We start from the raw sequence: 25,533 nt of genomic DNA on the forward strand, positions 1-25,533 counted from the left end.
AGACAGAATATTTCATTAATTGAAAAGTTTTGGTCATTAAAGCTCCTGTGAGGAACTTTCTGTTTGCGTTGATTTTGGCACCCCCTGTGGACAAATTCACACCTCTTATCTCTTTCCTGATTTTGTCCTGTCATGTGTGAGAACTGTTTCCTAATGAGGATTCTTATTCTGCTTTTTTAACACTCAAATGTATCACTGACTTTGAAGGGTTTTTTTCAGCGTGCTGGTCTGACACCTACCCCCTCATAGCGGTTGAAGCTTTAAAAATCATGATATAAGAATTGTCAGTCTTCTTGCAGATGGTCTCATTTGCTTTTAAAGGTCTTAAAGAGGCGTCATTGTTAAAATCAGCCTCTTCCATAACCCTCTAAAAACTCACCACAGGAGCTTTAAGAAGAAGAAATTGCTGCTCTACCTTAACAAGAATTCCTTCATAAACTGAGCAATTAAAGGATCATCTAGAGCTGGGCAATACATTGATTTCATGGATTCATTCCATGTCTGTCAGGGTAGATGTAGTAAATAGAGTACAGTGATGCCACCACTTCCCTTAAAGCAGCAGCACAACTTATTAATTCCAGCGTTACAAACAGCAGCATGGAGCCAAATGGGAGAAGTGACACCTACCCCCTCATAGCGGTTGAAGCTTTAAAAATCACGCTATAGGAATTGTCAGTCTTCTTGCAGATGGTCTCTTTTGCTTTTAAAGGTCATAAAGCAGCCTCATTGTTAAAATCAGCCTGTTTCATAACCATCAAAAAACTCAACACAGGACCTTTAAGGAGAGAGCATGATATAAAAACTGTACAGGTGACGGCTGAGCAATTACAGGATTATCTAGAGCTGAGCCATACATCGATTTCATTGATTCATTCCATGTCTTTCAGGTTAGATGTAGTAAATAGAGTACAGTGATGCCACCACTTCCCTAAAAGCAACAGCAGCAGCAGCACTACTAATTAATTCCAGCATTACAAACACCGGTATGGAGCCAAGTGGGAGAAGTGACACCTACCCCCTCATAGCGGTTGAAGCTTTAAAAATCACGCTATAGGAATTGTCAGTCTTCTTGCAGATGGTCTCTTTTGCTTTTAAAGGTCATAAAGCAGCCTCATTGTTAAAATCAGCCTGTTTCATAACCATAAAAAAATTCACCACTGCAGCTTTAAGAAGAAGGCATAGTATAAGAGATGTACAGGTGACGGCTGAGCTACCTTTACAAGAAATCCTTCATAAAATGAGCAATTACAGGATTATCTAGAGCTGGGCGATACATTGATTTTATTGACTCATTCCATGTCTGTCAGGTTAAATGTAGTAAATAGAGTACAGTGATGCCACCACTTCCCTAAAAGCAGCAGCAGCAGCAGCAGCACTACTAATTAATTCCAGCATTACAAACAGCGGCATGCAGCCAAGTGGGAGAAGTGTGAGCATTGCATAAGACTGTGGCGGCCTAAAAGCACCTGCTCGGAGGCATTAGCTGCATCAAAGTGACTGGAATCCTGAACTGGGTGTGGTGTGAAAAATTGGGGATTATTTTGCAGGCTTCTTGAATATTTTCTTTAGATTATGTGCTAACAAAACAAGACATTTTTACAGGGGCATATCAATGAAATCAATCTGTTATTGCTCTCTATGAAGGGTGACACAGGCCTTGAACATTAACCAATCAGTTTTGTCTTTTTTGACACACTACAGAATGATTAAATGACAGGTCCTGAATCTGTTTTCATTTTGTTTTGGTGCCTGCTGGACTTCCTGTCCCGCTCCATGTGTTCTGTTGAGATTGATCCGGAGGGACGCAGCCAGGACGCAACAGAGCAGATCCAGTGGAAGTTAACACATTGACTAGAATAGAAACCTATCAGATCCGGTGCCGTGATGGATCAGAGATGGACTGGACACGGATCTGGTGGAATTTGGCTGTGACTCTCTGCAAATTTGGACCGTGCACAGACGACACACACACAGTTAATGCTCTATAAAAAAGCTTGTACTGACTGATGTGTTATTTGAAGTGCAGATGATGGATTAAGGTTATAACTTTTAACCATAAGCAACAGGCCAAGTCTATAAAGAGATAAAAATAAAGTTGCAGCAACAAGATGCACATGCTTCATTTTCCCATCAGAACTCACTTTTAAGGAACAATACGATGTTTGTGTGAAGGAGACGGCTCTCAGGCACACACACATCAGCCTGATTTTATTTGTGCATTTTAATGACTAAAAATAATAAAGATGTATAGACGCACAGACAGAGAGCGGCTTCATGGGCCGATTTTCCCAGCATCTAAATCAAAAGCTTCCAAACAAGAGCTCTTTGATAAGCACAGCGGTGTTGTCATGATGCATCTAAATACAGTACGTTCACAAACACAAGCTATACTGTACACGGCCGCAAAATCTATTAGCCCAGTCGCAGTGCAGGAACCCGTGATGATCAGATGACATTTAGTGGTTGACTGCATTCGCCCTGGCTGAATGGATCCTATGAACCAACCTACAAGTCTATAGCATATGGGTGCTGATCTAATTAGTCATAGGGAAAAACACAGACGACGAGCTGCAGCGCCTTGGGGCCCTGCTCCTATAGCATGAGCAGCAACAGTCAACCCAGGTCAAGCAGAAGTAAGGGCAAGAGGGAAAAACAGGCATGCCCTCCATTCTGCAGTGTATTGTGCATTTATGGGAGGAGGAACGTGATGCTAACCTCCGCTAATAAGCTGTAATTATGTCACCTTTGTTGACCTGACAGCTGCCAGAAAAATGTAAGTCGGGGTAGCGATGTCTTGAGGTATTTCAGTTGACGTATGTGCGAACAATGTGGCTGAATAATTACAAGCCGCTTCAGCTCCGGTGCATTCCTGACGCAGGGAAGGATCATGGGAACATTTTTTCATTTAAAAAAATGGCGATCAAAACAAACATTTCACCAGCCGTACCGCTCGCTTTCGATTGGCTTTCAGAAAATCACAGACAAAACGGGAGGAAATGGGAGGCAAATCCTCAGGATCACCCCCACTCACCGCGCTTAGCTCAGGAATAGCTCCTGACATATTGGCCTACCCAGCATGCCCCTGTGCCTCTCTAGACAGCTCTGACATCATTTTACAGCAGATACAGACCAGGACATCAGCTGCACAGCCGAGGTTATATAAGTGAACGCTGCATGTTTCCAAGCATTAAGCGCTGCTGCCCCACCATGGGGAACAGGCGGGGATGGGAGAAGAGAGCAAGAGAAGGAGGGAGGGAGGGAGGGGGAAAGAAGAGGGAAAAAAAGGAGCGAAGAGGCCGGGGTGAAGAAAGACAAGGCAGAAACAGGGTCACAAAAAGAGAGGCCCACTGGGGTGCTCGCTGCTGGGAGAGACTGAAGAAGGTCACCTCTGGCCCCCTGAAGGAGCCCCAGCCGGGAGGAAGAGGGGAGGACGAGACGGAGGAGAGGGAAGAAGAAGAAGACTATATAGACCAGGTCACATGGGGCTACACCCATACACCAAGTGTGCTTTCTCATATACACACAACACCATTACATCACAGAGAGAGCAGCCAGTGGTCTCTTCTTTCTCTCCTTTTTCAACGTTTAACCAGTTTAAATAAAGAAAAGAGGAAAGAGAGTTCAGAGAAACATCCTTTTTTTTTTTTTTTCCTTTTAATGCATTCGTCTATTCTTCTCTAAAGGGAAAAAACGATGCCTTCTTTTCCTCCTCATGGCCCCGCTCTTTACGTCGTATCCTTAGAGGAAACGTTTATACATGAATGGCGGATTTGTCCGTGGCTAATAATCAACCCGGGGAGAGAACACTGCGATTTAAAAGGATGGCTAATGATTAATGAACGCTGGGCATGTGGGGCAGCTGATCTGACATAAATTAGCTTTACATATCAGGCTGTTTGTGTGTAAATGATCAGACTCTGCTGGGGGTTAGCGTTACATACATTAACATCGCAATGATAGCATGCATAATGGGTTATTAAATCACTTAGATGCTGATGCTTCAATCCTGCAAGACTTTAGTCTTACTGTAAACAAAAACTGCAACCTTTCATAAGTTTGCAAAGATGACCAAAGAAGTCTGATCACTCAGACGTCAAGGAGTTCAAATGATTTAAATCTCCATCCTCTCAATGTGAAAAATCCATACACTCTGCCTTTTAAAGTAAGCTTCCAGAGTGCCAGAGGGAATGCTTCTGTTGCCAGCCTGATGGATTCAACTGCGAAAGCATCCAGCTCTCAGACTGTCACTTTCCATCAGCCACACTCAGAGATACTACTGTGAAAGGCAACGAGACTCCCGAATGGAGACCCCTTGGAAAAAAAAGGGGGCTGTGAGCGAGAGAGAGCGGTTACATTGAGTGATTTAATTATTACAGTGCTGTAATGTGGCGATGAAGGCGCTCACACACAAACAGCTGCAGACTCACTCGCTGTCACCATTATATTCGCGATGTGCCGCGGTCAATCATGCACCCCAGATTATGTTTATGCCGAGGATTTTCACAAGGTCTGAGTGAATGATTAAGTGTCAGGAGAGCCTGTCAGCAGCCCGTCTGGACCGTCAGACATCAGGCGTGACAACGGAAGTTTTTCTTGGCAACTTCATGCATTTAAGTCGGATTATTACAGGAGGAGGATGGGCATGGGAATTTAGCATCTGACACTGATACCAATGTCAGAGAGGGGAGCTGTTATCAGGTCTAAGCAATCAGGATGAAGGTTAAATCTAGATAAGAGATGAAAATCTGTTATATTTCTTCACCTTTATTGACAGGACAGCTGAAGGAGGAGAGGGAATGTGGGGAGTAGAGAGTGTGGGAAGACATGCAATGAGACATGAGTCCAACCGGCGACCTCTAGAGCCTCTATGCATGGGGCGCTTAGACCACTAGGCCACCAGTGCCCCGAAAATCTGACTATATGACTGATAGAGAATGGGTGGGATTTAAGGAGTTTGTGCTTCTTTCTATTCCTTTTTGGATGTGCAGATCAAAAGAACTACATATTGACAATTGGTTAAGCTAATTTCTAATTTTACACATTGAAATAAAAGTTCAAATCAAATCTAAATGGTATCAAATCAAAGGTGGAGATACATTGAACACTCTGTTCAGTCTTCTGCCTCTTGAAATGTTAGGATTTTATATTCATTCATGCCTCAGTTGAAGGATTAAAGCTTAGAGGTACTTTCTACATTGATGAAGCCAGTTTCACACACATGTGAGTTTAAAAAGACACCCCGCAGCGCAGGATGCTTTCTCAAACAAATACAGTGATTCAATAATGTTTAACATAATTATACATTGCTGACTGATTCCATTAGAGACCACACTCTGCTCAGCTGCACATGTGCTGCAGACAGCGCTGGGATTACTGCAGACAGTGCAGCTGATGGAAAAACAACGTAATGAAATCACAGAGTTGTTTTCAGCGTGATTACAAAAGTTCTGAAACACCGGAGAGAAGATGCAAGCTCCAACTTATACATTAGCATTCATGTTAAAGCATCTTCCTCAGCAGTTTGTCCTCCAGCATGAAAACACACACACAATCACAGTGTATAGTGGCGATGTTTATCCCAAACACCCACACCTTTATTTACAAAACCAAGTCCCAGGATGTGCAGTAATTTAAACCCCCCCCCCCCAACCCACCCTGACTGTTGTGATGCAACACGCGCTGAGCCGAATTAGAACAGTCTGTTCTGATACCAGCGAATTCTGATTAACACACATCAACAGGCCGGATCAGACAGTGATCATCCGGCCTGCATGACAGTGCGAGCATCATAAACAGGAGGCAAAAAATAGAGTCATTAGCTCTAAATGCCAGTCTGTGCACATCACAAGGACTAATCTACACTATATTAGCAGAGATGCATGGATTATGTGAATGTTAATGACCCAGTTTTTCATGCAGCACATGGAGACGAGGTAATGCAAGTGGACTTAGGGTGGGTTTACATGTCAATGCAGACACAGTGTTCATATACAGGGGCGTGTCCAGAACTTTTTGGACCGGGGTGGCCCAACTGAGGCTCTTACATAGGCAGGGGTGGGCAGTGTATTTACAAATAAATAACAATACCCTTTCTCTCTTCACAACCTACAGTTGTTATTCCTTTTGACATGTGGCATACATCTTCTAAGCTTAACTCTTTAAGGACAAGATGTTTTTTCAAAGTCACATTTGAGGGCACTAATAAAAAGAAATCTACAGCCAGCCTTTTAACTCATCCAGAATTATAGATTTGAACAGAAACCCCACTTCTGACAAGGCAAACAGCCAATCATAGTTTAGGATTTTGTGGTTGCCCAACTGAGGCTCTTACAAAGGCAGAGGTGGGCAGTGTATTTACAAATAAATAACATTACTCTTTCTGTCTTCACAACCTACAGTTGTTATTCCTTTTGACATGTGGCATACATCTTCTGAGCTTAACTCTTTAAGGACAAGATATTTTTTCAAAGTCACATTTGAGGGCACTAATAAAGACATCCAGCCAGCTTTTTAACTCATCCAAAATTATTGATTTGAACAGAAACCCCACCTCTGACAACACAAACAGCCAATCATAGATTAGGATTTTGTGGTGCCCCCTGGGGTGGCCAATTGGATTCCAATGGGTGCCACTGCCACCCTTGGCCACCCCTCTGGACACACCACTGCTCATATAAACCTGATAGTACACAAATGAGGGGATCAGTGTGCATCATCATCATCACCACTCCTCCTAAAGGAAACCACATTAAGGTCAGGTAAGTGAGTGGGAAACACTGCCCACAGGAGAAGTACTACACCTTAAAGATTCATATCGATTACCCTATCTTGAGTGTGTGTGCACGTGTGCATGCGTGATTGGACCATGCGTGCGCCAGAGCGCAGCAAGGCATAAATTCAAGTTCGGGGCCTGTGTTGCAGCACATGATAGTACAAGCACAACACAGTACAGCAAAAAAAAGAAAAAGGGGGGCAACCATGAGTAGTGCAGTAATATCCGGTAAATGCTACACACTGACAGAGACCACTGAGCACAAGGAAGCGTCACAGGGCTGCAGAGAAAACGAGGTTAGAGCCTGGAGACTGCTGAACATGGTGTGCGCCTTGGTTGCTGATCCGATCTGTCAAACCAGGACCAGCAGCAGCAAGCAAGCAAGCCTGGGCTACTCGAGCTAGCACCGCCAAACAACTGTACAGCACAGGGTCCTAGATAAGGAGACTTACCGGTGGTTTACCCCCACGCAGCGTGGACACCAGCTCCGGGTTGGGTGTGAGGGCATTAGGCGGTAATGACGCGGGGGAAAGTCAGCAGGGCTCCTCCGGTTTCTGCACGCGTAAAAGCGGCGGCGCTGAGTGGCTCTGCGTCCCCCCTCTTCGGTTCCTCTGCTCCCTGCGTCGCTCTGTCAAATTATCTCCCTCCTCCTTCTTCTTCTTCTTCCTCTGCTCGCACAGCTCCCCTCAGTCCTCAGTCCTCCTTCTTCCTGCAAAAAGCTGTATTGTGGATAAATGATAGTTCTTTCTGCTGCCTTTCCTTACAGTAGCGTTTGGACGGGCTGCAGCGGACAGGAGGGAAAGAACCAAAAAAGAAATACTACACGCTCCTCGCTCCTCCTCCTCCTCTCTCTCTCTCAGCTTATGTACAGTACAGACAGACTGTGTGAGCACTTATTCAAACTATCTACTGCTCTCTACAGGAGCTCCACTGTAAAGCACACACTGTACACACACACACAGACACATGCCTCCGGAGTGAAAATGCGGAACATCCCCTAAGCCTTCAGTCGCCTCTGCTTTCCTTATTTATTGACTTCATTACCAGTGTGCTCATGCCCCCATCCTTCCTCTCTCCTTCCTCCTCCTCCTCATCTCCTCCTCCCTGTGGAAAGGTGATATCAGTCCACCTTGTGTTAGGCAGATGAGAAATAATAAGGTGATGGTGTATGACAGGCAGGGGTATTAAAATCACATTTAATTCAAAAAGTCTATATTTTTTATTTATTAATAATAATAATAATAATAATAATAATAATAATAATAATAATAATAATAATAATTCTCAACTCAACTTTATTTATATAGCACCTTTCATACATATTAAACATGTAGCTCAAAGTGCTTCAGAAAACAACAGCAATGGTAAAATTAAAAAAAAGGCATAATTATAAATAAAACACTTAGAAATAAAATAAAATCAACACAGTAAAATTAATAAAATAAGTAAGAGTGGGAAAAAAAGTTAAAAATAAGATAGCATTAATAATATCAAATGAATACAAGAAATAAAATAGATAATTAAATAAGATAAATAAATGTTAAAGCATTGATTCAAATAATATTGCAGTAAAATATATATATATATTGCTAAAAATAAATGACTCCAAATTAAAAGCTAGATTAAAAAGGTAAGTCTTAAGTTTACTTTTAAAAACACCCAGAAAGCTCACTGTTTTGATGTCTAGAGGCAGACTGTGAATAATAATAATACCTTTATTTATACAGCACCTTTTAAAAACCAAGTGCTTCACAAAGGGCACATAAAAAAAAACAAAGAGTGCTCTACAGCAGACAGACTTTAAATCACACATCAGGAAAACAAACAGAAAAGACCCAACCATCGATTCAACACAGGCAACACAATGATAAGAATTGAGACCAAAGGATCAAGAAAATAAAACAATTTAAAATATAAAAGGAAAGAAAGAACAAAAAGGAATAAAGAATTCAAAGAAGGGTAAAAGCAATAAAGGTAAGAAAAAAGCAAAACAGAGATAAAATCATCATTAATATAGGAAAAGCATTTAAGGATATGCAGATAAAAGCAGTAAAATAAATAAATAAATCAAAATTAATATAAGCTATAAAGGCAGTAAATTAGATATTAGGAGAGTAAAATAATTAAAGATAGAAAGTAAAACTATAATAAAGGCAGTAAGAAGATGACATCACATAAAAGCAGTTTTATGTGATATAAAAAGAGAGATGTACAAATTTATGAGTTAAAGTTAATGTTAGCTAGCATTTGACTTAATGCTAACACTTAGCTTTTTTTAAGTTAGCTTGGTGGGGCAAAACAGTGATGCTAGTTGATCTAAGTACTCATGGGTAATTTTATGGTAAGCATCTTGCAGTGACAGTTATTCATTTTTTGGGTTCTAGTTTAGCTAGTGGATATCTGAAGCATGTTTCCACCCTACAAAATGTAGCTGAGTGTTTATTATAGCTAACATTGGTTTGCATCAGACACCTTCATAATATCCTTGAGTTCCTATCAATGCTTATTGATGCATTTTCAAAGTAAAACGACACGTGATAGCCTATAGAATATAACGCACAGGCTAACATTAGCAACATTAGCCACTTCCTAATCCTAGCTAGCATTTTAACTTTAGCAGGTTGATACTTTCACATTAAATTAAAGAAGCGCTGTAAATTCCTAGCTAACAGTAATGTCAGAAGTCAACTGTTAATGTTAGCTAACAGGTTGTTTAATGCTAACATTAAGCTTTTTAAAACTTGGCTTTGTTTGACAAGAAAATGATTTTAGTTATTTTAAGAAATGGCTATTGGCTTTTTTCTGATACCAGTTCATTATCTGTGGGTGCAATTATTTTAGTCATATCCTGGGCATGTTGTAGGTCAATAGTAGCACACTTGGACAGGTTAATATTTTATACAACAATAATATTTGGTGAATAATATGTTACATATTAAGACAAGTCTCATTCACAGGTTTATATGGAAGCTGGCTGTTTTATTACCAATGAAAAACTAATAGAGAAGGGGTGGGACTTCAGGAGTTTGTGCTTCTTTCATTGCTTTTTGGATGTGTACATCAAAATAAGTACATATTGACAATTGTTTATGTTATTTTTTTATTTTTAACATTAAAATAAAAGTTCAAATCAAATCAAAATGGTATCAAATCAAAGGTGGAGATACATTGAACACTCTGTTCATCCTTCTGCCTCTTAAAATGTTGGGATTTATAGTCATTCATGCCTCAGTTGAAGGATTTAACCTTAGAGGTACCCACCAAATAGAAAAAAACTTACCTTAAAGCTCATTGTTGACCATTCCACACATACTTCTGGATATCAGTGGATGAAATACCAAGACCAGGACTTCCTCTTCTAAGCATCTTTCACTAGGGGATGAGAATGGAGATGAATTTGAGAGAGTAATCTGAGTATAAATGCAGAAGTATTTAGGGTAAAGGGTAATAAAAGCTACACAGTCATCAGGCTTGGGGATCATTGATACCATTTAAGCTATCTATGATGTGTTCCAAAATGAAAACAAAGTTTAGTGTTGCCAACAGTCCAAAAACCAAGAGACTTTCTACACACAATGAAATCAATATCAGAACCAGAGGATATACATGATGATGATATTTATCCTCTGGGAACAATGGCAACATTTTTCAAGGCTTTGAGTAAAGCCAGTGGTTAGCGTTAAAGGACTATTTCGTGCGCTGTCATTGTTTACAGTCTGACTCGAGGTGGTGTTAAAAAAAGACATCAAAGAGTGAATCATTAGCTGCACTTAAATGCAGATGTCCGTTTATTGAAGCCACATTGCATTAGATCATTGCTGATGGGACACTGTGATAATATACTCCAGCTCCAGATTAGGTTTCCTGTTTACAGACAAATGAAATGCTACCGGACAATAAAACTAGCGCCACCAACAGAAACCAGAACGCTGTCAAAACCAAAACCCTCAGATTCAGATTCAGCTTTTTTTTTATGCAGGATATGTCCAAAGAAAATACAATCAACTATGAAGAAAGAGCTGAGAAATGTGATGCTACAACCAGCAGTTGTTTGGTGCTTTTGCTTGATAAATGCCTCGAAAAGTTGAGTAAAAATGGCTGATAGTTCATATTAATTTTGCAGCAGCTTCATAGATATGAGACTTCAGTGGATGAACATTAACTCCAACTAAAACGAAAAGAATCACCACTTTCTGGTTCAATATTGATGCTTTTTCAACAACCAGACACGACATGGTCAGTATCATGGACAGTATGACAATTATTTGAAAAGAATTACCCTGCAAAAGCAACACAGCTCACTCTCTTTGATAACAGAACTGAGACAGTATATGATATTGATTTTGTATGCACTTGCAGCGGCTGCTGAGCATCATTTAACATATTTAATGGCACCGAAAAATCCATACATGTATGAACGGATCGATGGAAAGACTGAAGGGGATATTATTCTCCCTCGTCATCATATCTTCATCCCATTTAAACCTGAGAGGTAACGTAATCTGCTTATTTTGATCAAAATCAATGAGATTAAAAACAGCTGGAATAACGGAACATTCCATCCCTATTCAAAATGACCATGAAAGCTCAAATAGGCCGAAACCAGCGTGGATCCGAGGGGTAAACCAAGCCAAGGAAAATCTCAACATATGGCAAAGTGATCACTTTCTGTATTCATATATTAAGAGTGAATTCCAATATACTGCCGGCATGGCTTTCTTTATGAAATAATGTTCTGATTCAAAAGATTTCTGCCTCCTCTGCACAGTCTCAGAATAAGATTCTGTGTGACGATTGAAGCCTCCAAACAGATTTTCTGTCACTAATCAAGCAGATAAATATGCAGGAAATCAGCAGCTGTGAGAGGGACACAATCTTCCAGCTCCGGATGCCCAGAAGTGTGACATTTACATTTGATGGATTTCAATTGCAAAGATGAGGGAGTTGGGAATAAAGGTTCATTTTAAGTGCAAATGCTGCAACACACATGAAAGACTCTATTTACCATTATTGAAGTGTATGCATGTGTGGATGTGTTTGAATGCCTGCACTAGACACCTCTATATGGAAGAGTATAGAATTAAGTCATTATACAGGAAGCTCCTTTTTAATAACGTGCTCGGCTCAGTTTAATTCCTGCTTTGATTTCCAGGAAGAGTCTCCTCTGCAGAACAAAGATCAATCACACACATTAAGAAAGGAAATCTTACTATGAACTTTAAAATGCTAATGAGTTTACTCTGCTTTTTAGCTCTCCCTAAAGCTGCTATTACATGCATGCATGGGTGATTTACACTGATGCATCTACTGTAGTTCTGTTTCAGCTGCTGTAAAAACCCTGAGGGATACCAGTTAGAGAGGGAGAGGGACACAAAGAGCAGATTCCTCTCTGCTTTTTGGCGAACAAGATAAACATTATAGACTCTAAAAAGACAGGAGAGATGCATGTGTGGCATGGCTTACAGAGTACAACTGATTATACTCTCAAGGCAGTGGTTTTCCTCTGAGGTCACGTTTTGGGTAAGAAGTTCAAATGCTGCTTCAGTCATTTACTATTGATCTTAAGGTTTCTAGCGCCATGTATAAATCTAACAAATTATAATTATTTCAACACTTTGCGATTGATCAAAACTTAATTATGAGGTTCATAGACCAAGACAGTTTTGGTACCAGGCTGTAAACATAGTCATTTCTGCTGTATAAAAATGTGCTTTTTAATGTGGGACCTGGCATGGCTTTTAGAGTCAGCCTCAAGTGGACACTCAAGGAACTGCATATTTTTTTGCACTTTGACATTCAACACCAGAGGTTACCACTTGGACATAACTCACTGTGTAACCATATCAATGAGGGCATTTGGCTTTACTTCAAGGCGTAATAACAACTTTTCAACCAAGCAGCAACCTCCGATCTTAAAATATGAAGCCAAGGCAAATGTGCTAAAAACTGTAGTTCCTTGAGTGTCCACTTGAGGTTGGCTGCAGAAACACAGGAAACCACATACACACCCATTCATAAAAGACAATCTTTACAGCAGAAATAAGCATGTTTACAGCCTGGTACAAAAAACATTTTAGGTCTGAAGAGCTTATTTCTCTATCAGCACACACTGTACAAGGGTTGATTTTTTTTATAACTCAGTATTTCTCTTCCCTCTTCAAATCAAAACTCAAAACCCATCTGTTTCAGTCCACATTCTCTGTTTAACTTCCCCTGCTTCATTTTTAAATTGGTGTTACCTTGCTTGTTGTTTTTATTTATTTCATCGTGTTATTTTATTTATTTATTTTTTTTAATATATTTTCATTGATTTTACATGGACATACATTCATAAAAATCTCCAGTTGCACACATAGGTTAAGTGTTGCCAATCAAAGTATTTTAACAGTGTACCAAATCTGCTGGACTTTAATCAGTCCAACTGCAGGCCATCAAGATCCTTGACAAAGTTCATAAAACCATCCCAAGTGCTATGGAAGTTCTGGAGGGCACCATTTACACTGTATCGGATCTTTTCCAACTGAAGACTAGACATTATATTACGGACGAGATGAGTGTGGGTAGGTGGAGCAGCGTTATTCCAGTTCAGCAATATCAACCGTCGTGCCAATAGGGAAGAGAACGCAAGAGCTTTTCTCTGTTTGGTAGTTGTGGTTATGTTTGCTGGGGGTACACCAAAGATAGCAGTGAGGGGGCAGAGGGGAATATTTTTCTTAAATATTTTAGAGAACAAATTAAAGAAGGAGGACCAAAATTGATCTAGTTCTGAGCATCCCCAAAACATGTGGTAAAGGGTTGCAGGCACTATTTTGCATAGATAGCAGTGAGGGTCTATGTTAGGGTACAGTTTAGCCAGGGCAGAGTTACAGTAATGAAGACGATGCAGGACTTTGAACTGGATCAGACCATCGTGTTATTTTATTTGATTGTGTTTTAATCCTTCTGTAAAGTAGCCTTGAGTGTTAAGAAAGGCGCTTTTAAATAAAATGTATTATTATTATTTTCCAAACTTATGAGTTTTGCCCAAATGAGGACTTTGCGGACTTGATTGACTGGTTGTGTTTTGCATTTCCAATATTGCACCTGCCAATGATTGGCTTCAAAACAGCGCTCAGGAACAGATGGGTGACAGACGTCGTGGATACTACGTCCATTTATTATACAGTCTATGTTTACAACCCATTCGCAACCAACAGCTGAGTTACAACAGCTAACAGTATCCAGTTAAGTGCTTAGAAACACTACTGGCTAGCTAACAATGCTACCACTAGCTAGAAATCTGAATATCAAGTCTTATAATGCAAGACTAGAAAATGTAAATGCTAGCTAGGCAGTAGCTGAATGCTAGAGTTAGCAATAGAGATACAGCAGCTCATGGGTTGTCAGTTGTGTTGTGTAATCCTTATCCCTTGCTTTAGTAGATGATTGTACATACGAAGCAGTTTCACAATAACCATAAGTCTATGTTATAACGTGCAAACAGAGAATAAAGAAGGACAACATCATAACATAATTTGAGCCTCCCACCCTCAGCAGTGAAAGATATGAGTTTCTCATAAACTCTAGATTATCATAAATCTCTATATTATGATGTTCACTCTCAACAATGTGTTTTCCCATTGTCCCCTATGGAAAGTACAACATGTTCGAGGGTCACTTTTGGGATAAAGACCGTGGCCATGTTTATGGATTGGTTTGGACTTCTTCCAAGTCTATTGTACTCCAATACTCACATGTCATGTGTGTATCGAAAGAATAATGGCGGCCGAAAATAAATCCCTTGGCCATGACGAGAAGCCTTTGTTGCTTGACCACAAAATTATAAGTCTTTTGTGTGCTGAAAAAAAAATGTATATTGAAATTCGATGCAGTTAATATGAAGTTGCTGCAGTCTGTGTTGTTGGCATAGTCACATGTTTCAAACGTGGTCTCTTTCATGCAGAATATCTTTCTGGGTTTCCACAGTGTTTTATTACTTAGCCATGGTATAAATGTATGTCCTCAAACAGCAGCTGTTTGAGCAGAAACACATCCTATTAAAGATTTTATATACAAAGCATGAGATCTAATATTGTGTGCCATTAACATGTCCCCACATTAATTCACAACAGCTGTGTGAAATGCACAAACATGAACACAATGTGCATTCATCCTGGAGGGCTAACTTTCAGCACAAGGCCATTCAGAAATCATTCTTTAGAGACATGTTTGCTTCCTTGCACTTCTGATGCAGCCTTATTTTAATTTTCCACTGCACAGATCATCAACAGGTTATATATCTGACTGTTGGAATAGAGCAGGGTGGGATTTTTTTGTTTAAAATACTACTTAGTCATGTAAAAGACAAATCAGCACTCTGCCCACAGGGGGCACCAAAATCAACACAAACCTAAATTCACTCATAGGGTCTTTAAGATGGATATTTCTGGTCTTTTTAGCACAGAAGGTGCTTTCTGTAAACTTTTTTAAACAACACCTTTATAAATTCACACTATAAAGGGCTTTACAGCAGTAAAACAAAGCACTAAACAAGGCAAATAAACAGATACTATCAGTAAAATCTATAAAGTCACAAAGTCACAAACAATAAGACATTGATTATTGATGCAGGTGTAGAAAAAAAGTCACAGAAAAACAAGCTGTAATGTTAACTAGTATGACTTGTATATTAATCACATGAAGTCTGCAACTGACTATGATCACTGAACAATAACCTACACTCTGTGCAATAACTGTACAATATACTGTGCAATATCCCTGCCACTTTAACATCCTTGTATATATATCTCCTTCATTCCCAGCACTTCTGTACATAGCTAACTAACTATTCTGCACTTCTGTATATACTTGCTTTTATTTTATTATATTTTACTCTATTTTATTTTATTTTATTCTATTTTATTTTATCTTTATTTTATTTTATTTTATTTTATCTTTATTTTATTTTATTATTTTTATTTTATTTTATTTTATTTTATTTTATTATATTTTATTTTACTTAATTTAATTTTATTATATTTTATTTGATCTTTATTTTATTTTATTCTTTTTATTTTATTTTGTTTTATTATATTTTATTTTACTTTATTTTATTGTATTCTATTTTATTTTATCTGTATTTGATTTTATTCTTTTTATTTTATTTTATTATATTTTACTCTATTTTATTTTACTTTACTTTATTTTATTATATTTTATTTTATCTTTATTTTATTATTTTATTTTATTTTGTTTTATTTTATTTATATCATATTCCTTCTTCTTTTAATATCTAACTTTCTTACATACTGTTTATAAGAGCTCTGTAATGTCCAAATTTCCCTCCCCGGGATGCAGAAAGTATTTCCAATTCTGATTCTGATTCTGATTTGAAATCCAGATCACAGATTTAAAGGTTTGTCCTGTCATGTGTCAAAGGGTTCATCAATCAATCTTTATTTATAAAGCACCAAATCACAACAAATGTTATCCTCAGACTCTTTCCAAACAGAGCAGGTCTAGACCGTACTCTATGTTCTATCATTAACAAAGACCCAACATCAAGACAGGATAAGATCCAGTCCCATCTTACAGACAGGACTCAGTCTGATCTCATCTTAATCCACCATGAGCAGAGCACTTTGCAGCATTTAGCAAGTTACAGTGGCAAGGACAAACTTCCTTTAACAGGCAGAAACCTCCAGCAGGACCAGACTCATGTTAGACACACATCTGCTGAGACCGAGTTGGAGAGATGGATAGAGGAGAATAAGAGATGATATTTGACTGACATTTTGCTAATGTTTCAAGGTAAAATTGAACCATGGGGCTGCTGGTTTGGCCGAGTGGTTAAGTTGCGTGCGCCCCATGTATGGAGGCTTTAGTCCTCAAGCAGTCTGCTCTATCCCCTGTCCTATCCTTTCTAAACAAAGGCATAATAAAAACAATCAGAACCTCAAAACTTGCTTGGAACAAGATCACCTTTTTTCGTCATTAAAAAAGAAAAAGCAGCCAACACTGCTGCTGCCAGCCTCCCGCCTCGAGTGTCCAATCAAGCACATTAATTAACCGCCCATCCTCCACCCCAACGTTACTTTTGGCAGTGTATTATAAATGTCACTCTAACTCCAACATTGGCGCAGAGGGTTGGCACTCGACACAAGTCATAAAAGCGCAGTCTGGTTCAAGCGAACGTTATTCCTGGAGAGAGGTCGGACTGTGAAGGAGCCGGAGGAGGACGTTACCATGGAAAGGACATCTGGCCTCAAGAAGGGATGGGTAACGTGAAGAGCGAGGGGATGGACAGATGGATAACAGCTCCTCTATATGGATCTATTCCCATCACAGACTGCAGGAAAATATGGATGCATCATCTGGAAGGGGATTGGGGAGGGGGTTCACCGTTCTCCACCATTACTGAACCCTTAGCATTCAAATTAAGTCAAAGGAGGAATATCAACATGGTTAAACTGTCCTCAAGTGTTTTCAGCATGCAGAGGGATTCCTTTGTTTTCGTACTGGTTTTAAAATTGAACGCCTGCAAATTTTGGAGGCAAAAACAAACACGATGTTGTTGTAATGCGGCAAAATAAGCCGCAATTTGAATTTAATTTAATCTAAATGAGCTTTATGGCATTGTGGTTGTGCTTTTAATTGCATTTAATAGTTTTAATTGTTTCTAAGGCGCAGTGTTTATCCTTGCAATGATCTTTTCTCCTCTGTAAAGTTCAGTGCTCAACTACCCTTGAAATAAAAAAGCCTAACACTCATTTAAAAGCATTAACACCCCCACAGACAGACTCACACAGTTAACACCTGCAGTATTCTACCACAGCTCACTTCTACATCATCTTTTCTTTTGCAAAAAACTCTCAAAAAGAGCCTCAGTGTTTTCATACACTTGATGCTGGACTTGGTATTAACAGCTTTAACTCTTTTTCATCCGACTTCAAGAGCTGCCCTCCACACAAAGAAGAGATTTACTCCCATTTGGTGGCACGACGTAAAAATTGGATTAAACAAAGTGCAAACACAATCCCTGTATGATGAGGTGGATTAACCCTTATATTTCCTGTACCTCTTATCCTATTGTAGTGCTGCACTGACCTGTATGTAGATCACAATGCTCACACTGTCAGGGCATTAACTCCTACATGCCCTGACACTCCTACATAATCTGTTTTACATGCATCCACAGCATTACGTCGGATTAGACGACACCTTATAGATTATAATTATTTTATGAGTGTGACACAGGTTTTAATTTAAGTTATACTAAATGCCCAAAGCAATAATTCTCAACCACACAAAGGAGTCTCAAGAGTGGAGGTTAAAATGAAGTTCTCTAAGCACATACTTTAAAGGTGACATATCATGCAAAATTGACTTTTTAATGGTTCTCTACCTGAAAAATGTGTCCCTGTCTACAAACCCCCCGAGAATGAAAAAAATCCATTCTGCCCATGTTTTGATTTCTCCACCTTTCTGTAAATGTGTGTGAAACGAGCCGTTTCAGACTTCCGTGTTTTTGTTACGTAACAACAATATCCGGTCTTTCACGGAGTCAGAGCTCGGAGCTTGTTCAGCCCATAGACTGTATAAAATAATACTGAACCCCTCCTCTGTTTTTCATTACCTGCACACATGTGTGCTAACAAGGAGATTAGGAGGGAGGCATGCTAGTTGTAGGCTGTCTTAATAAACACAAAGGTCGGTTTTACTCCCCACGTCTGCAGATTTGAAGATCTAGTGGATGTTTTTTATTTATCATGGATAAGTGCTAGCGCTAGTTAGCATAGCTACATAGCTACATGTCGTAGCTGTAGCTGTAGCTGTGTACCAAGACACACGTCTACATACTGACAAATAAAACAACAAGAAACACTAAATCTGTGACCAATCCTTCAGAAAGGTCCTGCTGCCTTTCTGGCAGAGGTCGGTTTTACTCCCCAGGCCTGCAGATTTGAAGATCTAGTGGATGATTTTTATTTATCATGGATAAGTGCTAGCGCTAGTTAGCATAGCCACATAGCTACATGTTGGTAGCTGTGTACCAAGACACACGTCGACATACTGATAAATAAAACAACAAGAAACACTAAATCTGTGACCAATCCTTCAGAAAGGTCCTGCTACAGGCACCTCTCCGTCAGGATCAGATTCTGGATCAGATTCAGAGGGTTGAAGTAACGTGATCTCTGAGCAGCCGTGTATATTCAGCCAACATGTAAACATTAGATCAACGTGCTGGACAGCCGAGGCACATCCACTTCCTGAGGGGGCGTGGTCAGAGAGAAAACAGAGTGTTCTGAGGAGGACTGAAGAAGAGGGTTTTTCAGGCAGACCAAAATCTGATTTCAAAGTGGTTTTTTGAGCATAAACTTTAAAGACATGTTTTGGGGACCTCTTAGACCATTATATATTGATGAAAAAAGCGTGATATGTCACCTTTAAACTAAAGAAGAAACTAAGATTAAAGAATTTGCTTCTGTGAAATAACCATATACTGTATAATAAAGGGGCTGCACGGTGGTGCAGTGGGTCGCACTGTTGCCTCACAGCTAGAAGGTTCCTGGTTCAAATCCCCAGGTCGGGCAGGTGCCTTTCTGTGTGGAGTTTGCATGTTCTCCCCGTGCATGCGTGGGTTCTCTCCGGGTACTCCGGCTTCCTCCCACAGTCCAAAAACATGCTCACCAGGTTAATTGATCACCCTAAATTGCCTGTAGGTGTGAGTGTGTGTACCCTGCCTTCCGCCCGAAGCCAGCTGGGATAGGCTCCAGCCCCCCGTGACCCCTGACGGGATAAGCGGTCAAGATAATGGATGGATGGATGGATGTATAATAAATGGACGTAGTATCTGTGACGTCACCCATCTGTTTCTGAAGTGCTGTTTTGAGGCCAAATGTTGACAGGGGTGCCATACTGGAAATGCTGAACTCTACCTGACTTCATCCAAGCTAGTGTGAGGTAAAGAGGCGGGCCTTTAGCCTTTTCGTTAACAGCTACAGGGTGCCTGCCTGTCAATCAAGTCCGGCATGCCCTTATTTGGGCAAAACTCATAAGTTTAATATCTTCAAAAATAATGAGTTATAGAAAAAATTCACCCTGTACAGTGTTTGCTGTTAGAGAAATGAGCTATTCAGGCCTAAACTGTTTTTTATACCAGGCTGTAAACATGTTTATTTCTGCAGTAAAGATCGTCTTCTTTGAATGGGTGTGTATGTGGTTCCTGTGTTTCTGCAGCCAGCATCTAGTGGACGCTCGATGAACTGCAGTTTTTAGCACTTCCCCATGGGCTTCATATTTCACGACTTGAGTTTGCCGCTTGGTATTAAACTGTCATTCCTGGTGATGCACTAAATTGATTTATAGAGCTTATGCTGGCTAATTTATAAAGATGTACTAACAGCAGTCGTCCAATTCTAACAGACCACATCATACGAGTCAGTTGGAGAGACACTACCAGTCAAGAGTTTGGAAACACCTTCTTTTGATTATTTGAAACACTGTAGATTAATACCAAAGACATCAAAACTATGAAAGAACATATATGGAATTATTTAATTCACAAAAAAGTGTTAAACAAAGCAGAATATGTTTTATATTTTAGATTCTGTAAAGTAGCCCCCTTTTTCTTTCATGACAGCTTTGCACACTCTTGGTATTCTCTCCAGGCCTCCATCTAAATCCAAATCCAAGTCCAAGTCCAAATTCAAGTCCAGGTCCAGGTCCAGAAGCCGCACCCCTTCCTCCAAAAGAGGCTCCAGCTCTCGATCCAAAAGCCAGCCCAAGTCAGCAGCAGAAAATGGAGGCTTCAGATGTCCCAGTCCAGATTCTCACTCAAGTCTCGATGTCCTGCTGTTCAAGGTTTTTAGTTTGTTTTCCAGACTTTGGTTTGTTTCTGACATTTTGCTACAGAAAGGCTTTTTTATTCATTCAGCTGATACTCAAGTCAAGGTTTTAAGTTTCATGACAGTTTCTTTCTCCTCCCAGAATCTTACAAGGACTTTGTGTCTCAGTAATAACACCTCTGGACTTCCTTGTTTACCTCTCATAATTACTACAAATGTTAAACAGCTCTATCGCTTGAAATCAAATTTATTGTGTCACTGAAAGTGGCCCGCCTGCTTCCTCCAAAAACAGGATAATCAATTATAATGAGAATAATAATCTGTGTTCTTAACAGTTGATTAAATGTCCTCCGTTTGTTGGATACTTGATTCCTAGGCGTGGTTAGAAGCTGCTTGTTTGAACACTCAGGAAACGCTCCCGCTATGTATGTTAAATAATGAACAGCCTAATTGAAGTGCTCTCCTCGTGCTGTGTTTTGTTATTGGTGATTGTCAGCTGAGTGTTTTGATTAACCTTTTTTGGATTCAAATGTTCAATAAAAGCACGATAGATAACCTCTATAGAACAGAAACAGAGAGATGAGGTTCAGATGTGTGACCCTTGAGAAAACAAAAGTGGTGTAGAGTTGTTGTTGGTGAAACAGGTCACACACCTGCTCACGTCATGCTCTTTGCTTATGTTTCGTGACCCTTTCACTGATTGTGTTTCTACTTTGTTGGTAAAGCAACAAAAAGTCGAACCTTACTTATATGTCAGGCTGCACCTGTGACATTTTCCAGCAGACCCTCCTACAGAAAAACTGCGACTACCAATGAGCCATCTAAGCCTCTCTGAATATGAATGTGGAGCCTCTAAAGGAGCTTTAGTTTGCAATGCTTGCAATTTCTCCATCATACCTCCTTTGTCCAAATGCAAACAAGTGAGAGTTAATCAAATAAATGACTGTCAGAGCCTGATACTGGAGAGGCTCTGCTCTGAATAATGGATCAGTCCATCTGCAGCTGAAAAGCACCAGAACCTCCTCCTGCACACGATGGAGTCCTCAGCAGATTGAAGTTAACATGTTGTTCTTTGCTTCATGCACACACCACTGCCTTAAAGGTTATGTGGTAATTCATTATTAATCAACTGGATAACGCACTGTGACTGAGGAATTGTTGTTTTTAAAGTTGTAAAGACGGACTTTGCTCTGGGAGCATATTCATTCATCAACTTTAATTGAAATAAAGACGATGTGGATGATTGTTAAGAAGCATTTTCTTAAGTGCATCTGTTCCCTTTGTTGTATCTCATTACAGGAAAGTGCTCTGTCTTATATTTATTTTAAAACAGGGACGGTGCTCTGAGAGAAGTTGTTCATATTTGTTACCCAGCTGTGTTAAAAACTTCATTCTGATTGGTCGAAACTCTATAACCACAGTGATTCACTCAAGCAGCAAAAGCAACGCCAGAGAAAACCTGATCAATCACAACGTGTCAAATAAAACCACAGACAACAGTCCGTCACATTCCCCCTCTGCCTGTTGACACTGTGGTAAAAAGTTAGAATTGAATGGGATAGAGCAGAACGGGATGGAACAGGATAGATCAAAACACAATGAAATGGAACAGACTAGATCAAAGCAGAACGGAATACAACAATATGTATCAAAAAGAACAAAATGGAACAGAATTGATCAAAGCAGAACAGAATGGAACATAAAAGATCAAAGCAGAAAAGAACAAAATGGAACAGAATAGATAAAAGCAGAATGGAATGGAACAGGATAGATCAGTGCAGAATGGAACAGAGCAGAATAGATCAAAACACAATGAAATGGATCAGAATAGATCAAAGCAGAAGGGAATGAAACAGAATAGATCAAAGCAGAACAGAATACAACAATATGTATCAAAAAGAACAAAATGGAACAGAAATGATCAAAGCAGAACGGAATGGAACATAAAAGATCAAAGCAGAAGAGAACAGAATGGAACAGAAATGATCAAAGCAGAACGGAATAGAACAAAATAGATCAAAGCAGAATGGAATGGAACAGGATAGATCAATGCAGAATGGAACAGAGCAGAATAGATCAAAACACAATGAAATGGATCAGAATAGATCAAAGCAGAAGGGAATGAAACAGCATAGATCAAAGCAGAAAGAATGGAACAGAACAGTTCAACGCAGAACAGAATGGAACAGAATAGATCAAAGCAGAACGGAATACAACAAGATGTATCAAAAAAAGAACAAAATGGAACAGAATTGATCAAAGCAGAACGGAATGGAACATAAAAGATCAAAGCAGAAGAGAACAGAATGGAACAGAATTGATCAAAGCAGAACTGAATGATACATAAAAGATCAAAGCAGAAAAGAACAAAATGGAACAGGATAGATCAACGCAGAATGGAACAGAGCAGAATAGATCAAAACACAATGGAATGGATCAGAACAGATCAAAGCAGAAGGGAATGAAACAGAATAGATCAAAGCAGAAAGAATGGAACAGAACAGCTCAACGCAGAACATAATGGAACAGAATAGATCAAAGCAGAACGGAATACAACAAGATGTATCAAAAAGAACAAAATGGAACAGAATTGATCAAAGCAGAGCGTAATGGAACATAAAAGATCAAAGCAGAAGAGATCAGAATGGAACAGAATAGATCAAAGCAGAACGGAATGGAACAAAATAGATAAAAGCAGAATGGAATGGAACAGGATAGATCAAAGCACAATGAAATGGATCAGAATAGATCAAAACTGAACAGAATGGAACAGAATAGATCACAGCAGGATGGAACGGAACATGATAGATCAAAGCAGAGCGGAATGGAACAATATAGATCAACGCAGAACATAATTCATCAAAACAGAACAAAATGGAACAGAATAGATCAAAACAGAATGGAATAGAACAGACTAGATCAAAACACAATGGAAAGGAACATACTAGATCAAAACTGAACAGAATGGAACAGAATAGATCAAAGCAGAATGGAATGGAACATAAATCATGAGAGGTAGTGAATAGAGCAGCAAAGTTCAAAGTTGAAATATTATTCTAAAGATTCCTGCAGAAGTTCTGTTCACCTCATCTAACGTTACCTTCAATGGAAATCAGTTTAAAGTGAATTACAACAAATAAACAGGCTTCATGTTTTAACTTGACTGTGAACTCAAATGTCCAGTTTGATGTTAATCTGTGCCACAAGAAGACTGATCAGCCATGGAAACATTACCGACCGTGGAATCAGTAAGGGACTTTTTGTTTTCTGCTGTATAAAAAACTAATTTTTAAACCAATAAAATTATCTTAAGGTTAATATTTTCAGTCAACTTATCTACAGCTCAGGTTGGTAATAAGCTGGGCTTCATGTTGACGTCTTGCTCATCCTGTCAGGGCTCTGATTAGCATAACCAATGCTCTCTTTACATCACCCCTTACTTCATTTTATGGAAAGTAAATTGCAAAGGATTCTACGAGGCTCTATAACTTTTAAAGATTGATGTTTTTCCATAAAAAGACTTCCACCCTATTTTTTACATTATTTATGCTTACTGTTTAAACCAATTATAAACCAATGTATTCATCATTTGTGATGCTCCCTCTATTAAGCAGGTTTTTATTGTTTGCTGTGGTTTTTATTGTTTGTAATTAAAGTGCATTAACCCACACAGGTGATTCACAGGAAACATGCAGAGTGTAAGAGTGTTCATATTTTTAATTTCGTCTCCCAGGTTTCAGCATCACTCATCAGTGTTTACTCTCCTGCACTTACGTCTGTATTGAGTCACTGCTAATGCAACATTTAAAAAGCATGTAGTCACAGAGGATAGATGCATTCATAGGGAAGAGCAGTATCTAAGGTTCTTCTTGTGTTCAGAGCTGCAGCTTTAGTTAATTCAACACAAAGTAATCTATCTCAAAGTCATCTCAACATGAGTCTGAAGCATGTGGGTGTGTAAATAAAGCAGCTAGGACATCATGTAGCTCTACATTATCAGTTTAAATCTCAAAGTTTGTATCTGCCCACCGCGCAGGATTTCCCTCACCGTGATACCATCAGTTATTATTCTCATGCCTTCCTTTATTATTGTTGCATTTGTTGGTTTGAGGGAGAAGAATCTGAACATTTTACCCCTCACAATGCAGCTCCAAAACAACAGACTGAGAGCTTACGGGGAGAAGAAGCAAGAGTGTACTGAGACCCAGAGTGTAAAAGGAGGCCAAACCATTTAACCAAAAACCACTCTGTAAACCCACCTGCAGGCTGCAGACTGTGTTTCTTCTCACAGTGATACTCACACTGCAAACTTACTGCTCACTACTTCTTTCAGTTTGAACCGTGTTGCTACAGGCGGGTGCTTCTCTATCATTTCAACTGTCTACAGAACTCAGCACTGAAGTTCAAAATGACTAAATATGACTGAAAAGCTTGTGTTGAAAAGGAAAACAGGATTGTTGATGTTTTGAGCTCTGATCATTTTGTTCATTTGTAACATTTAATGTCAATGCAAGTAACAAAAGGCATCTGAAACAAACAACCTGAAAGACCTTTAAGATGCCTCTTTGGATTATGCTGCTGATCCCCTCTTTATTTGAATTCATTAATTCAACTAATTGAATTTTACTTTCTTTTTTATTTATCTATTTTAATTAATTACTTTAAGTTTTTATTTTACTTTATTTTCTTATTTTCTTATTTACTTCATTTTTTTAATTAATCTCTTCTACTGTATTTATTTTGTGTTTTTAGTTTACTTTATTATTTTATGTTTTTATTTTACTTTATTTTTTAATTAATGTATTCAACTTTATTTATTTTGTGTTTGTTTTATTTTCTTTTTTATGTTTTTATTTTACTTTATTTTTTATTTTACTTTATTTTCTTATTTTACTTATTTTTCTTATTGTTTTTTATTCATTTTACTTTATT

At 39.0% G+C, this 25,533-nt stretch overlaps 1 protein-coding gene across 2 annotated transcripts in view; it reads right to left on the bottom strand.

Moving 5' to 3' along the window:
- Positions 1 to 25,533, bottom strand: part of thrab (thyroid hormone receptor alpha b) — a 482,714-nt gene that overhangs the window by 272,717 nt on the left and 184,464 nt on the right. The window contains exons 4-5 of one of the 2 annotated variants that reach the window (XM_034707682.1): positions 10,053 to 10,144; positions 7,225 to 7,491 (exon numbers count right to left, since the gene is read on the bottom strand). The gene's annotated coding sequence lies outside the window, so the exon portion shown is untranslated. Of the gene's footprint in view, positions 1 to 7,224; positions 7,731 to 10,052; positions 10,145 to 25,533 lie in introns of those variants that run through there. The other variant, XM_034707683.1, reaches the window with a different exon arrangement.

This window comes from Notolabrus celidotus, chromosome 18 (assembly GCF_009762535.1).
Source record: "Notolabrus celidotus isolate fNotCel1 chromosome 18, fNotCel1.pri, whole genome shotgun sequence".
Classification (NCBI taxonomy): domain Eukaryota; kingdom Metazoa; phylum Chordata; class Actinopteri; order Labriformes; family Labridae; genus Notolabrus; species Notolabrus celidotus.